The sequence below is a fragment of the Rattus norvegicus genome, chromosome 4, assembly GCF_021556685.1.
Source record: "Rattus norvegicus strain SHRSP/BbbUtx chromosome 4, alternate assembly SHRSP_T2T, whole genome shotgun sequence".
Taxonomy (NCBI): Eukaryota; Metazoa; Chordata; class Mammalia; order Rodentia; family Muridae; genus Rattus; species Rattus norvegicus.
The window spans coordinates 46,290,010-46,303,331 of record NC_141537.1 but is presented as its reverse complement, the minus strand read 5'-3'; the positions used below and the strand labels follow the sequence as shown (position 1 = coordinate 46,303,331).

Here is a 13,322-nt window from a genome sequence, read left to right as displayed (position 1 = left end):
TAGGGGCCTTCAGAAAAAGTGGACTTCCAATAACTATTGCAACAGTGCAGCACAATTATATTATTTGTTGTTTTCAAATTGCACAGACAATATTAATAATGCTATCTTTGCAATTCTGAATGTGACTTTATTAAAAAAAACAGGATAAAAGTTGAAAGAAAAGGGGGAGAAAATAGTACCTATTTTCTGTATTTAAAGTTTATTATTTTTATTGAAAAGTTCATACAATGTAATCTGGTCATGCTTTTCTGTTCTCCCAACTTTTCCAAGTTCCTCCCTATATCCCTCACTTGGTTTGATGATGTTTCTTTCTCTCTTTAAAAAAACAAGCAACAAAACAAAACAAACAAGCAAAAAAAAAGAACAACAAAAACAAAAAAGAAAACAAAAAAGGAAACCAAAACATACAAGTAAAAAAACAAATAGACAAAAAGCACCCAAAGTAATTTGAGAAAAAAAGTCTGCAAAACTACCCCTGAATTCATTTTCATGTTGGCCATCAACTGCTGGAGTGTGGTTAATGTACTAAGATCACTGAATTAGGGTGATTTATCCTTTGCAAATGAGTACCAATTGTGATAGCTTCTTGGTTAGGGGTAGGAGCCTGTGTTCATCTCTCTTAGTACTGGGATCCAAACTGGCTTTAAGTGGTGCAGGCCTTGTGCATGCTGCCCCTGTCTCTGAATTCATAGCTACATCAGGCTGTTTCTTTGAAGCCATTCATCCCCTCTCGTTCTTACAGTATTTCCACTTTCTTCTCTGCATAGCTCCCTGAGCTTTGAAGGGAAGAATTATTTGTGTAATCGTGTGTGTGTGAGTGAGTGTCTGTCTGTCTGTCTGTCTGTGGTGTGGTACTTGCACAATCCAGGAGAGGGTATCAGATCCCCAGAAGTTGGAGTGACAATTGTGAGCCACCTGATGTGGTTCCTGGGAACCAAACTCAGTCTTTTGGAAGAGCACCAGTGTGTTCTAAACCAATGAGACTTTTCATTAGCCACTGAATAGTTTTCTGATGGAAATTCCTTTGAACCATGCTCATGATTGAAACAGCTAACAATATCCAATCGATATAAATTTCATAGGTTTACCCTGTACCTCTTCAATTGTCTTAGTAACTCAGTCCTAGGTTACAGAACTTATTTTCAATAGACCTGACTTGGTCTTGCAAAGAAGATTGTTACCTGGGTTGGGAATAGGGATGTAGCCTAGCATACAGGAAACCTTTTTTTTTTTTTTATCTTTTAGCACTTGTAAGAATGTCGTGTTTTCAGTGTCTCACTCTTGAAAGTCTAAGATATTGTCTTATGTGTAGATTTAATATATTAGAGATTCCTCACAATGAGACACCAAAATGTATTGGTTTGAATGAATTAATAATAAACTTTGATTCACCAATAAAGACAGGAATCAGAGGGCTTCCACTGCATGTTATATGACCAAGAGCAAGTTTAGACTTTAGTTCTATGAGACTTCCCCCGCCCTATGTTTGTGTTTTGCATTCTCCTTCTCCGTCTATTGTGAGTCTGAGTCTGTAGGCTGCCTGAAGGCCATCTTGTGGATCTCTGTCTCTGTCTCTGTAAGTCTGTCCCTGTGTTTCTCTTAACAAATGGCTTTATTTATTGAACAGCACAGAAAACATCACATGGGAAAAGAGGGATACATTATAGAAAACTTTAATAGTATTTTATAATGGATTAAGTCTCGGGCTCCAACTGACCCAGATAACACGTATGGTCAAGCAATACCCAAAAACTGTTTCCAGAGTTTATAGTAGATAGGCATTTTGTAAGGCTGATTTTAGCCTATTTTCAGTTTTCAGTAAATGATTGTCCTAACACACATACGAGCATGCGTTAGTCTGTGCTGGAGCACTGTGGAGTACATAGCAAAGTTATGGCTTTCCATTAGCTTAGGTTAAAGAAGTTGACTTCATGGAAAAGCCAAGTCAAGTAAGGTTGGCTGTTACATTGGATGTTGGGTGATTCTCCAGTACAGGTTAAAGAAGCAGTTGAACACTCAATAGAATAATATAGACTTAAGCATTGAGTGACCTCAAGGTATACTATTAAGTCTGTAAATCTAGTCAAAGTTCCAGTCTCTTACAATGTGACATATTTTTTCTCATAATGAATTCCCAAAGTCTTATCTTTGTCACACTGAACACAATGTTCTCTTCCACACTCTGATGGGTGTGAATTAACCACCGTGACTTTATCAACCTAAAGTTCTTTCACAACTCATCGTCTGCACGCATTCAAGAGCACAAAGGTATGGACTCATGGTTAAGCCTTGCCAATGTGGTCCCCGTGTTTACCTCCACAAACACATCTTTTAGGTAGAAGTAATTCCAGGGTTCTGCATCATCCCTTTCTCATCAAATTTATCTCAAGTAAGTTGATTAGTTGAGCTACAAATATGGCTGCTGTTCTAGGCAATCATTTTAAAGGGACTTATTTCATGTATTTGTGTCATTTGCCTTTGTGAAGGTTCGCTTTTCTGTCAACTTGACACACACTGGCAGTCTATCATTGATGTCCCAGGCATCCCCTCAGGGTTTGGTTTGCTTTCTAAGCTTTAATGACTACAACTCAAAGACACAGCTACAAAGCAAAAACCCGTGAGTACATAAGCAACTCCACCCATTTGCTCAGAGACATACTTTTGCAACGGTATAAGATCTGCTTTATTGGCATGGGAGATGAAGAACCACTCTACCTCTTACATTTAGGAAGTGCAGTAACTGCTGCCTCAAGCCACCAAGAGTGGGGTGCAGACAGAATGAGTCTATGAAATGCACACATAGGATTTGACTAAACTCTTACCAGACTTGACTATGTAATCCTGGGTATAGCTGATTTACACTCATTCCATTTTGCTACTTATGCATAAGACAAGACGTAGAAGAGGTTGTTAATGTGGCAGCCCTTAAAACATTAAGAGGCACTGGCCTCTGCATCTACGTCTCCCTGCACTTTTCCAAATGCAGTACAAAGGTCACAGTTTTGAGAAGGCTAATAGAAAGTGGCAGCTGAATGTTAGGTGGAAACTGGCTCCCATGCTGTGGTGTAATAGGAGGTATGCTTCTTCCAAGAGAAGCTTGACTGGGGCTGAAAATTTATGTGCTTTGAAGCTTTATGGAGAAGCAAAATAAATTTCTTTTATCTTTGGCTCTAAGAGATAAAAAGCCATCTGCAAGCTTTCTAGCCCTGTGTGAGGCATGCCATGGTATGCATCTTTCTAGGTTTTGTTTTCATAATTACCTGACAAATGCTATTTGCTATCTTCCTTCTGCTGTCATAGTAACGCCTCATTTCTCTTGATTGCATAGGCATATCGAATGCCAGCAGGATGAAGAAATATTATGACCATGTATTCGTTTAATTCAATCTTACCAAGTAATTTTTAAATTAAATTTAATTCAATTATTACCAAAAATTCACTAAGGAGAATATATTCTAGATGTACCCCAGCCCATAACTATAGAAGACTTCTTCATTGGTTGCCTACTCATAACCTCAGTTACAACACATGCAGACTCTGGTTGATACCACAAGCTAATCCCCAGTGGATCTCAACTTCTGTTTACTATTCTTTCCTTAAATGTAGGCAGATTTCTGTGGGTTGCAAAGAACCAATAAAATATAGAAAAGATGTGGCATTTCAGACTTTCATTTGACTTTGTCTTATCTGTATACATGTGTGTGGGGTGCACACCCTCTGTGAGTATGCATGTACTATGCATGTAAAGGTCAGGGCTCAAGTTCTGATATTTCCCTCTGTGTCTTCTTCTAACTTACTTTTGGGAGGACAGAGTATCTCATCAAATTTAGAGCTCACTCTTTTGGCTAGACTGGTTGACCAGTTAGTCCCGCATATCTGCCTCCCCAGCACAGAGGCTAGAGGAACAGCCACTATACCTGACTTTTATGTCAGGGCTGAGGATCTCAGCTCCAGGCTCATACTTGTTGCAGCAAGTAATTAACTCACTGAGTCATCTTCCTAATGTCACTGTCTTAAGTGTACAAGACTTTAGGTTAGCACATAATAACTAGCAACTCTCCTACCGGTCTTGGCAAAGACAATCACCAGATTGTGTATGAATTCCGGTGACTAGGGTTAAGTGCCAAGTATCTACACCAGAGACCTAAGGGTTTCCTTCAGTCAGCAATGAGTGAGAAATCAAGACCTTTGGCCATACTTCAACAAAGAAATTAATTCTTGAGAAAGACAGATAATGTTATCTTCCCCAGTCAGTCTTCCAGATGAGACTGCAACCCAGGTTGACAGTTTGTTTGCAATCTGTGCTCCCACAGAGACCACGGTTGTCCTGCCCCAGATATAAATTTACAGATATAAACCTGCAGTATGATCGCAAGACAGGAAGGGCAGAGCATTTTAAACTGCTGCATTTGTGGCAAAATGTGACCCCACACATAAAACAAATGTACAACCCTGAAGAGCATTATTTCTTTGTCATGTACATTCCTTATAGCACACAGATCATTTCTAGTAAAATTCATTATCATTTCCCAAGCAGTTACCAAATCCTGCATTTTTGCATCTTAGCCATTTCCTGTATGATTCCGTTCTTCCTTGTCTTATTCCTTTTTTTTTCTGGTTAATTCTGTCACAATTTATCGTTTAGACTGCCACAAATCTTTTCCTTCCTACTCAAATTTCCCTTTGCAAGTAAAGAACTGTGAGGTACCTGCTATGGCAGCTTCATACAAGGAAGGAGTTTGCTCTCAGCAGGCAGGCATGGTATGTGTGTACTAAGTGTGTGCCTTATGAATTGTTGAAAATACAGATCAGAATGTTGGATATTGAATTGAGAAAAAGAAAAGCCTGACAAGGTTTGCTTCAGACGATGAAAGGGGTATAATAAACATTTCTTTTATTATATTAGTTTTCACAGTTCATCTCAGAATGGATTTGGGGTATGAAGAACGTGATCACAGTTCCTATTCAAGGTTCTCCTTTAACCTAAAAACCATCCTAGCTGAAGATCAAAAGAAAGATTGGCATTGAATGAAGTACTGACTTATACAGGACACCAAAAACACCAGATCAGGTAACCAGGAATGTTTCCTATCTTGATTCCCTGTCACATACCTCACCTTTAAGTTTAATTATTATCCCTCCTGAGAGTCATCTGAGAGAAATCTTGTTTGAGGAATTGACTGGATTGGATTGACTTACAGGAAGATTTATGGAGAATTGCCTTGATTATTAATTGATGTAGGATGGCCCAGTCTACTGTGGGTGACACTATCCCTAGGCTCGTAGACCTGGGTTCAAGAAAAAAAGCTATGTAAGCATAAGCCTGTAGCAAACCAGAGAGTGAGGCAACCAGGAGTATTCCTCCATGGTTCCTGTTTTCTGGTTCCTGCCTTGACTTCCCTCAGTGGTGGATTCTGATCTACAGAAAGTGTGAGCCAAATAAATCATTTCATCTCCAAGTTGTTTCTGGTTGGATCATTTTGTCTGAGCAACAGAATGTAAGTAGAACAATAATGAATTGGGGGGAAATTTATTGCTTTTGTAAAACCATTGCAGTTTGCCATGCCCTTTCACCCTGACTATAAATCTTAAACAGAAGTCAACCCCATGTGTTTCCAGTTAGCTTGCACTTGAAATATCCAAAAGTTTTGCAAGAACCATGAAAATCTAAAACCTTGCATGAAACCCTTCCTCTTCCTCCTCCTCCCTCTCTTCTTCCTCCTCCCCTTCTTCCTCCTTGTCTTTCTCCTCCCTCTCCCCGCCCATCTCTCTCTCTCTCTCTCTCTCTCTCTCTCTCTCTCTCTCTCTCTCTCTCTCTCTCTCCCTCTCCCCCCCCTCTCATTGTATGTTAGAAAAGGGAGTTAGCAAGATAAGAAGTAAGAACAGAGAATTTTGAGTTCGAATCAGGACCACAGGGAAACCTATCAAAACCGGATATTTTTATAAAATAATCTAAGTTGTATGAAATCTGTTTTGCTAAATATTTCATGAATAGTACAGCATAAGGCTTCTTGTTGAAACTAATCTCTATGGTAGATAGCCACACGCTTCATAAACATAGCATCACTGTAATACTATGTTTTAAGTGACTTCTGCTTAATTTCAAGATTGTAGTATGAATTGTTTGACTATATACTATTAAATATTAAAGAATATTTCCCTATCACATGCTCAAATGAACCAATGTTATTTTAACAAATATTATTACAAATAAAAAGTAATATTCTCTATTGGAAAATGTTGAAAATTAATGAGCGTATATGAAAATAAAAATTTGCAGTGCTTTTAGAATTTCAGATCTATTGCAAGTAAATTATTTTACATAGATAGACACACAAATTAGTGTTGATAGACGATGATCTCAAATTATTTTGTCCTATTTTTTGGCTGATTTCAACATCTCAAATCACAAACTAATAATGCCAGTGCACCTAGAGTTCAGGAAGTGGTCTCCCATGCCTCGCTGACCCTATTTTAGCTTGTGCTTCGCCCAAATCCTATCATATGTCATGTCTGAGCATAATAGATTGATTGCATGTATGTAAAATTATGAGATAGAATTGTCTCACAAAACTGAATGTTGGGTTACACACAGCCTGTGTTCATAGGTTGGAACATTGCCAACATATTAATTGCCTCTTAACATGGAACAAAGGACCTCACCACCATCGAGGCATAATTAACTTGAAGTGAAATTCATGACTAACAGCATCCTAGGAATGGCTAGTGTTTTGTAGACTATTCTTGATTCCTCTGAGAAGCATGTTTATTTTGGGGTTTGAGCAGATGCGTTGAAAAGCACCTTGCCAAGAAGCTAGATTCTGAAATCTAGCCATTTTAATAAGAAAATCCAACTAGCAGTGCAAGTTATCGACCATCTGTCAGTGCTTTTATGGAGAAGATTATTGCCTGGAGTAGAAGGAAAGAGAATAATAAAATTAAAGGTGCCACCCAGTACTGAGATTCTATAAGTTCTCCAGATTTATTTATTTTGTGCAATGGACTGTAGTTTATTTTGGGGATGAGCTGTGTGTCACCATGCACATATTTGTGTCCTTTGAGCTGTAAAATAGGCTTCTCCAGGGTACCCCTCCAAGTAACACCTTTTCTAGCACTAATCTCCAGTGCCTGAAATGTAAGTAAAGGAAGTGGGAGGGGGCAATGGAGTGAAAGTGTTTCCCAAGAATGTTGTAAACAAAGGTTAAGATAAAAGGCCGCATAGAGAGAAGGCATGACATTTTTAATTCTCCCTAAGCTGAAAATGATGGATATCAGGGTTTATGAAGTAAGAACATCAGAGAGCAGACACTGGACACCTCCAATTTGCGTGTGGCCTTTGAGGGAAAAGGTAACCTACAAAAGAGAAGGTGGATAATGCTACTGTAATGCCCAAAACTTAACCTGGACACCCAGGAACGAGATAAGTCCCTGTAATGCTGGAGGTTATATTTCTTAGAAAATAAGAAAGCCTTGTGGCCTAATGGTTTGTCCTTATAAGCTACTGCAACACATGGATGGGATTACTCCAACGGGGAAATCCCTGGACAATGGGTCCTGGCCAAAGTCCATCTCTTGGTAAGTATTTAATATTTAATAAATACTTGGCTTAAACTTGATCCAAAATGGTGGAGTTGGTTTTTCCAGTGAATTGCAGGGTTAACAGTTACTATTTGCTTCTCATTAGCCCATCTATTCTTGCACCTACAGAGGGAGAAAGCTATTTCATTCACTTCACAGGTTTGCACTTGATAATCCCTATTCCCAATTGTAAGAGTACCACAAACAGTTGGACAGCTTCTGTCTCATTACGGACCCTGGAATTGTTTCTATTAAGTAAAAGGAGTAATAGTTAGGTTTAGCTTTTACTCCTCCAGGGAACATAAAGATTTATGAAAGTTAAGAGTCAAGTTTCAAATAACACAGAAGAAAATGCTAACCTTTGTAATAAATTTTAATCTTAATGAGTTAAGGTTAAAAATGTAATTCATGTTCCTTCTCATTTTCGTGTGCATTGGCGTGTGTGTGTGTGTGTGTGTGTGTGTGTGTGTGTGTGTGTGTGTGTAAGTTCAGCTGTGTGCTCACACACATATTAAGGTACATGTGTGGGTGAGTGAATTCATATGAAGGCTAGCTGATGTCAGATGTTCTCTCTCTCTCTCTCTCTCTCTCTCTCTCACACACACACACACACACACACACACACACACACACACACACCAGAGACTTGTGAAGCTCATGGTTTGTTGGCTGGTGAGCTACGGGGATTTCCCTCTCCCCATTTACCAGGGCTGGAATTGTAAGAATGTGCTTCAGCATCTAGCTTTTCACATGGGTATTAGGGATTAAAACCCAGGTCCTCACACTGGAAATGGCAACTCACCAACTGAGCCTTCACACAAGTCCCCATTTTGATTATTGAAACAGTTTTATTAGTACACTGCTCCTTGATTCAGATAGTAAACCTCAGGGAGCTTTCTCCTCCACTTCCCAGCATGGGAGAGTGACAAGCCCACAAGAAGTTGAGCATTTATGCAGAGCAAGGGACGTGACTAAGGTCTTCAGGGTTTATGTTAATCATGTTACTAATTGAGCTATCTTCTCAGCTTCTAAAAGTATAATCTTTTTTCAAGTAATATTTCTATTCATTGATACAACATAGACTATTGCTTAGTTAGAAAAAATGAAGAATAGTATCTACCAGTTTCTCATGTACCTTAGTAGCTCTATCAGAAATAGGGGCAAACTGACTTCTGTGGTTTTCAATAGGCCATGTATGACCCTATTAGGAGATGTTTCAAAAGCGTTTCTTAGTATTTTGAACAAAATATTTGCTCCCTACTGAAAATAGTTTAATATCAAGTCCCAAAGGAATTCTGTCGGCCTCATAAAGTTGCTTTTAGAATTTTCAGCTTTTGGCCTTCCTCTTACAAATACTGGATACACAGTCTGTCTCCAAATTCAAATTGGAATATGTTGTATTTATCTTCTTAAATGGACTTTTACCTAAGTCTTTCATTAGAGAATATTCTACTATATCAAAGCAGTCTTCCAATCTAACATTTTAGTAGCCATTCCTTACTCTGTGTTTTCTATGCAGCTTAGTTTACCTTTCTGTGTGATCAGACCTCCACACGTCTTCTCCTTTCTTCACCAACTTGCTACTCTGAGAGGTCTTGCACCCTGACGATTGCAAGCATAGCCTCAGATTTCAGTTGTACAGTTCACCAGCTGCACAGCAAATCACTAACGCACTGCAGTGGTTCGGAACCCACTGGTTTATGATACAGGGTGATCACAGTAGCAACCCTCAAAGGAACCAGTGTGGTGAATGCTTGAGAAGGTAAGCATGCACCCTGCACTCTAGTAGCACCAGCATGTGGACTGGGCGTAGGAACTGTCAGCAACTCTATAAATGACTTATTTGGATAAATGAATTATTCCCACTAAGGAAATCTCTCTCTCTCTCTCTCTCTCTCTCTCTCTCTCTCTCTCTCTCTCTCTCTCTCTTCTCTCTCTCTCTTTGTCTCTCTCTCTCTTCTCTCTCTGTCCTGTATTGACATTACTTTTTAAAGTTTATATACTTTATCATAAAAAGCTGGTAAATAAATAAAATAAAACTCACACCAAAATCAACCAGACCCAAAATCTGTACAGCTCAATCAACTTCCATATAGCCCGGGTGGGTACTTGGAATGGAAGCTGAGAAACTTCACCCTAACTTTCATACTTTCTGTTTTTAACTCTGTCCTGGATGTTGGCTTTGGTGGTGAATAAGTGCATAATGACTACTGGCTACATATTTTTCTTAAAATAACACCCTGTTTTTACTTAATCAGACGGCTATTATGCAAGAAGTGATGGAGCCCAAATGTCAATTTTTGAGCAAGCTGCCGATGGGGAGGTCATTATCTGGTAAGTGGCATTTGTGTTGATAGTAATCTACGTGTATTCGATTCTAACGTAGATATCAGAGCGTATAGCCAGAGCTAATTTTTCTGTAGTATAATGTTAAGCGTGACCCCTAAAATTCACTGAATAAATGCATGATTATGGTATATTATGAACTTGGCCACTTCTTTCCATGTATTAACAATTTATTAAGGTAAGTTAATATAAGTAAAATGGATATTACAGTTAAGCATGTCTGACTTTTCTTGACCCTCTGACTAACTCAGGGATTTCATTCAGCGTTAATCAATGGATGTACACGAAAGACAAGAACAAATGAAGTAGGAACCAGCAGATTTTCAGTCATCCTGGGCCACTTCCGTCATTATTTAGCATATAGCATTATCTTTCCAAGTCACACCAAAAATCTGGCCTCCCTTTGTTCCCTCATCAGCCACTTCATTCTTTCATCCTCTTTTATACATCTAGACATTTCCTTTCCTAGACTGTCCTCTTCTAACAATTGCATGAAGAATTTTCATGTGAAGACTACTCAGTCTACTATTTTGCCAAATTCCAAGTCATTCTTTGTCCCGCGCGCGACTTTTCGCCGGCAAGGAGCACGAGGACATTAGAAATCCTTACTGTGACCACTTTATTAATTTTAGAAGAGGAAAGCCACGCCGCGCCAACATGGGGCGCTTATAAAACCCTCGTGCAGCGCACCCACACCTGATTGGTTGTTACCCATGATCTCATAAGGCACGCCCCGGAGTGGGCAAAGACCTGGCACGAAGGCACTCTTGCACATGCGCACAGTTAACTACCTGAAAGGGGGGCCAGCTGGCGCGGCGAAGGTTGGCGCCATCTTGTAATGGCAGAGTCTATCCTGACCTACCACGTGGGGCGCAGTGGAAGACAGCGCCATCTAGTGGTGGCGAACGTATTGTGGCCCTCTACAATTCTTCACCATTGGCTCAACTAGTGCTGGGCCCTAGTGCAGAGTCTGGTTTGTCTTTTTGACCACCAAGCACTGGACTGCTGCAATTAGGTTCTCTCTCTCTCTCTCTCTCTCTCTCTCTCTCTCTCTCTCTCTCTCTCTCTCTCTCTCTCTCCCTCTCTCCCTCTCTCCCTCTCTCTCCCTCTCCCTCTCTCTCTCTCTCTCTCTCTCTCTCTCTCTCTCTCTCTCTCTCTCTCTCTCTTTTGTCCAGTCCGTAGGCCTTAAATATCTTTGTATACAGATGGCCCTAAATCTCCAACACTGACTTTCATAAACTTTAGATATGTATAGACAACTGCTAATATCTTATGTCTTCCTAAATAAAAAAAAAAAAGTAGAAAGGAACATCAAACTTACCTTGCCCATAATAGGACTTTCACATTTTTGGGTGGGATTTTTCTTCTTGTACCTCAGAAAATTGAATATATTCTGATCTCCTAGTCAACAGACAAAATTGACCACTTTGGGGTTAACCTCATATTCACTCTTTTATATTCTATATTTTTATCAATAATTACCATTCCTACTTCCTAGATATATACCAAAGTATTCCCTGCCACCTTCATCATTATTATATGACTAATGTCCCCTTTCACCTGGATTGTAGAAATAGATTCTATATTTAGTTCTTTTTCTATATTTATTTCTATTCTATATTTATTTCCATTGGCCTAAATAATACTAAGAGTCTTGCTATCTCTAATTAACTTTGTCACAGTCCTTTAATATTAAGTTGTCATATCGAGAAAGGAAACAGGCAAGCTATCAACAACTCACTACCAGGAAATACTTTGAGGAAAAAACAAAGTAGCATTTTGATGGGAGCTTAGTGTATAGATAAATGATGAGATTATAAGACTCTTTGGGTCTTAGCTTGCTGGTTGATTAAGAGGATCCAGAACAATGCTAAGTGAGACCTAATGGACTATGAGTTGATTAGGAGATGCTCCAGTCTCACTGATGGGAGCAGGTTCTCTTTGTGGAGCTGGGTAAGCTTATCTAGGCACATAGTATAAATGACATAACTTAGTGTTTTTCAGTGTTGGGAATCAAACCTAGGACCCCAAAACTACTGAACATGTCATACTCTACCACCATTGAACAAAATCCACAGCCTGATGACACATCTTTATTTGTGCTCACACATGTTCATTTTCATGTTCATGTGAAGGTATGGGCTACAGGTGTATGTCCACCTATGTGCATGTGGAGGTAAGACATTTAATCTTGGGTGTAGTTCCTTAGGAAATACCCACCCTAATTTTTCAGAGAAAGTATCCAACTGGTTGACTTGGAGATTGCTGGTTAGTCTAGGCTGGCCCACCAATAAGCCCTAAGGATCTAGAGGCCCCAGGGCTGAGATCATGAGTGTAGAGTTATGTCTGACTTTTTAATGTGGGTTCTGGGATCCAGCTCAAGCCTTTGTGCTTCTATGAGAAGAATTATACAGACTGAGCCATTTCCACAGGCAGTGTACCTTTTATTGCACATTATCTTCAACTTCTATAAATGTTTTCATGCATATTTTGTTGAGTTTATCCCTCTTTAATATTTTTATTTTCTATTTTTTTACATTCATTTTACGTAACTTCCCTACCTATAAAAATCGTATGGTTAGCTCATTTAAGTCTAAATTGAGCTATTTTAAACTTTAAAACTTCTGATATTTCATCACAATGCACCAGAATTTAAAACTAGGACTGGCATGTACACAATGAGGTTTTACTATAAAAGTTTGCCCAAGTCATTTGTTAGCTCTTAGGATGGTTGTGGCTCCTTACAATCCTTTGGTATGTTCCTTACTTAGAGAGTACAGGGATCAGCAGCAACAGCCTTGTTTGGTGTTTGTCTATGGCGTATTTTCTTTTTACTCCCTGCCCAACCCCCAACTGTACTCCAGATATCCTTGTTGAGTTCCTGATCCCAGGGCATAGCATGTCACTAAGAAAGGTAACCAACAGACTTCTCTACTGTTGGTTGAAAACAGAATCCTTGACCAGATTAAAGAAGTTTACATCTGTCCTACAATGCCAGAATGTGTGTATCTAACATGAAGTGATGCAGAATTTGGCCAATGTTTTTCTGTGCCCACACATTTAAAAAAATGAATGATTGCATTGATTTTTATCCTTTAAATTCATTTATTTTATTTGTATTATTATTTTTTAAACACTTAAATTGATGTTTTATAGATTTTCTGCATTTAGATGGACTGCATTTATTCGTGATGTGCTACTCTTTCCATTCATTGTTAGATTCTATTTGCTAAACTTTTCACAGTAGTTCACCAAGTTCATCAATGGACGCAGGGCTGTTCTAGTCTGGTTTACTCTGTCTGAGATTCCTAACACTCAACTGCTCCAACTCCTTTTCTCTGCCAAAAAAATCTTGACTGCTATAAGTCCTAGAAGACAGACAGCTCATTTCTCATTTG

General features: G+C 39.1%; 1 long non-coding RNA gene across 3 annotated transcripts in view; it reads left to right on the top strand.

Moving 5' to 3' along the window:
- The window catches only part of LOC102550644 (uncharacterized), a 186,537-nt gene that overhangs the window by 142,280 nt on the left and 30,935 nt on the right, over positions 1–13,322 (top strand). Inside the window, exons 8-10 of one of the 3 annotated variants that reach the window (XR_015686382.1) lie at positions 4,907–5,071; positions 9,098–9,340; positions 9,837–9,912. This is a non-coding gene — a long non-coding RNA (uncharacterized LOC102550644). Of the gene's footprint in view, positions 1–4,906; positions 5,072–5,405; positions 5,499–9,097; positions 9,341–9,836; positions 9,913–13,322 lie in introns of those variants that run through there. The other 2 variants (XR_015686383.1, XR_015686385.1) reach the window with 2 other exon arrangements.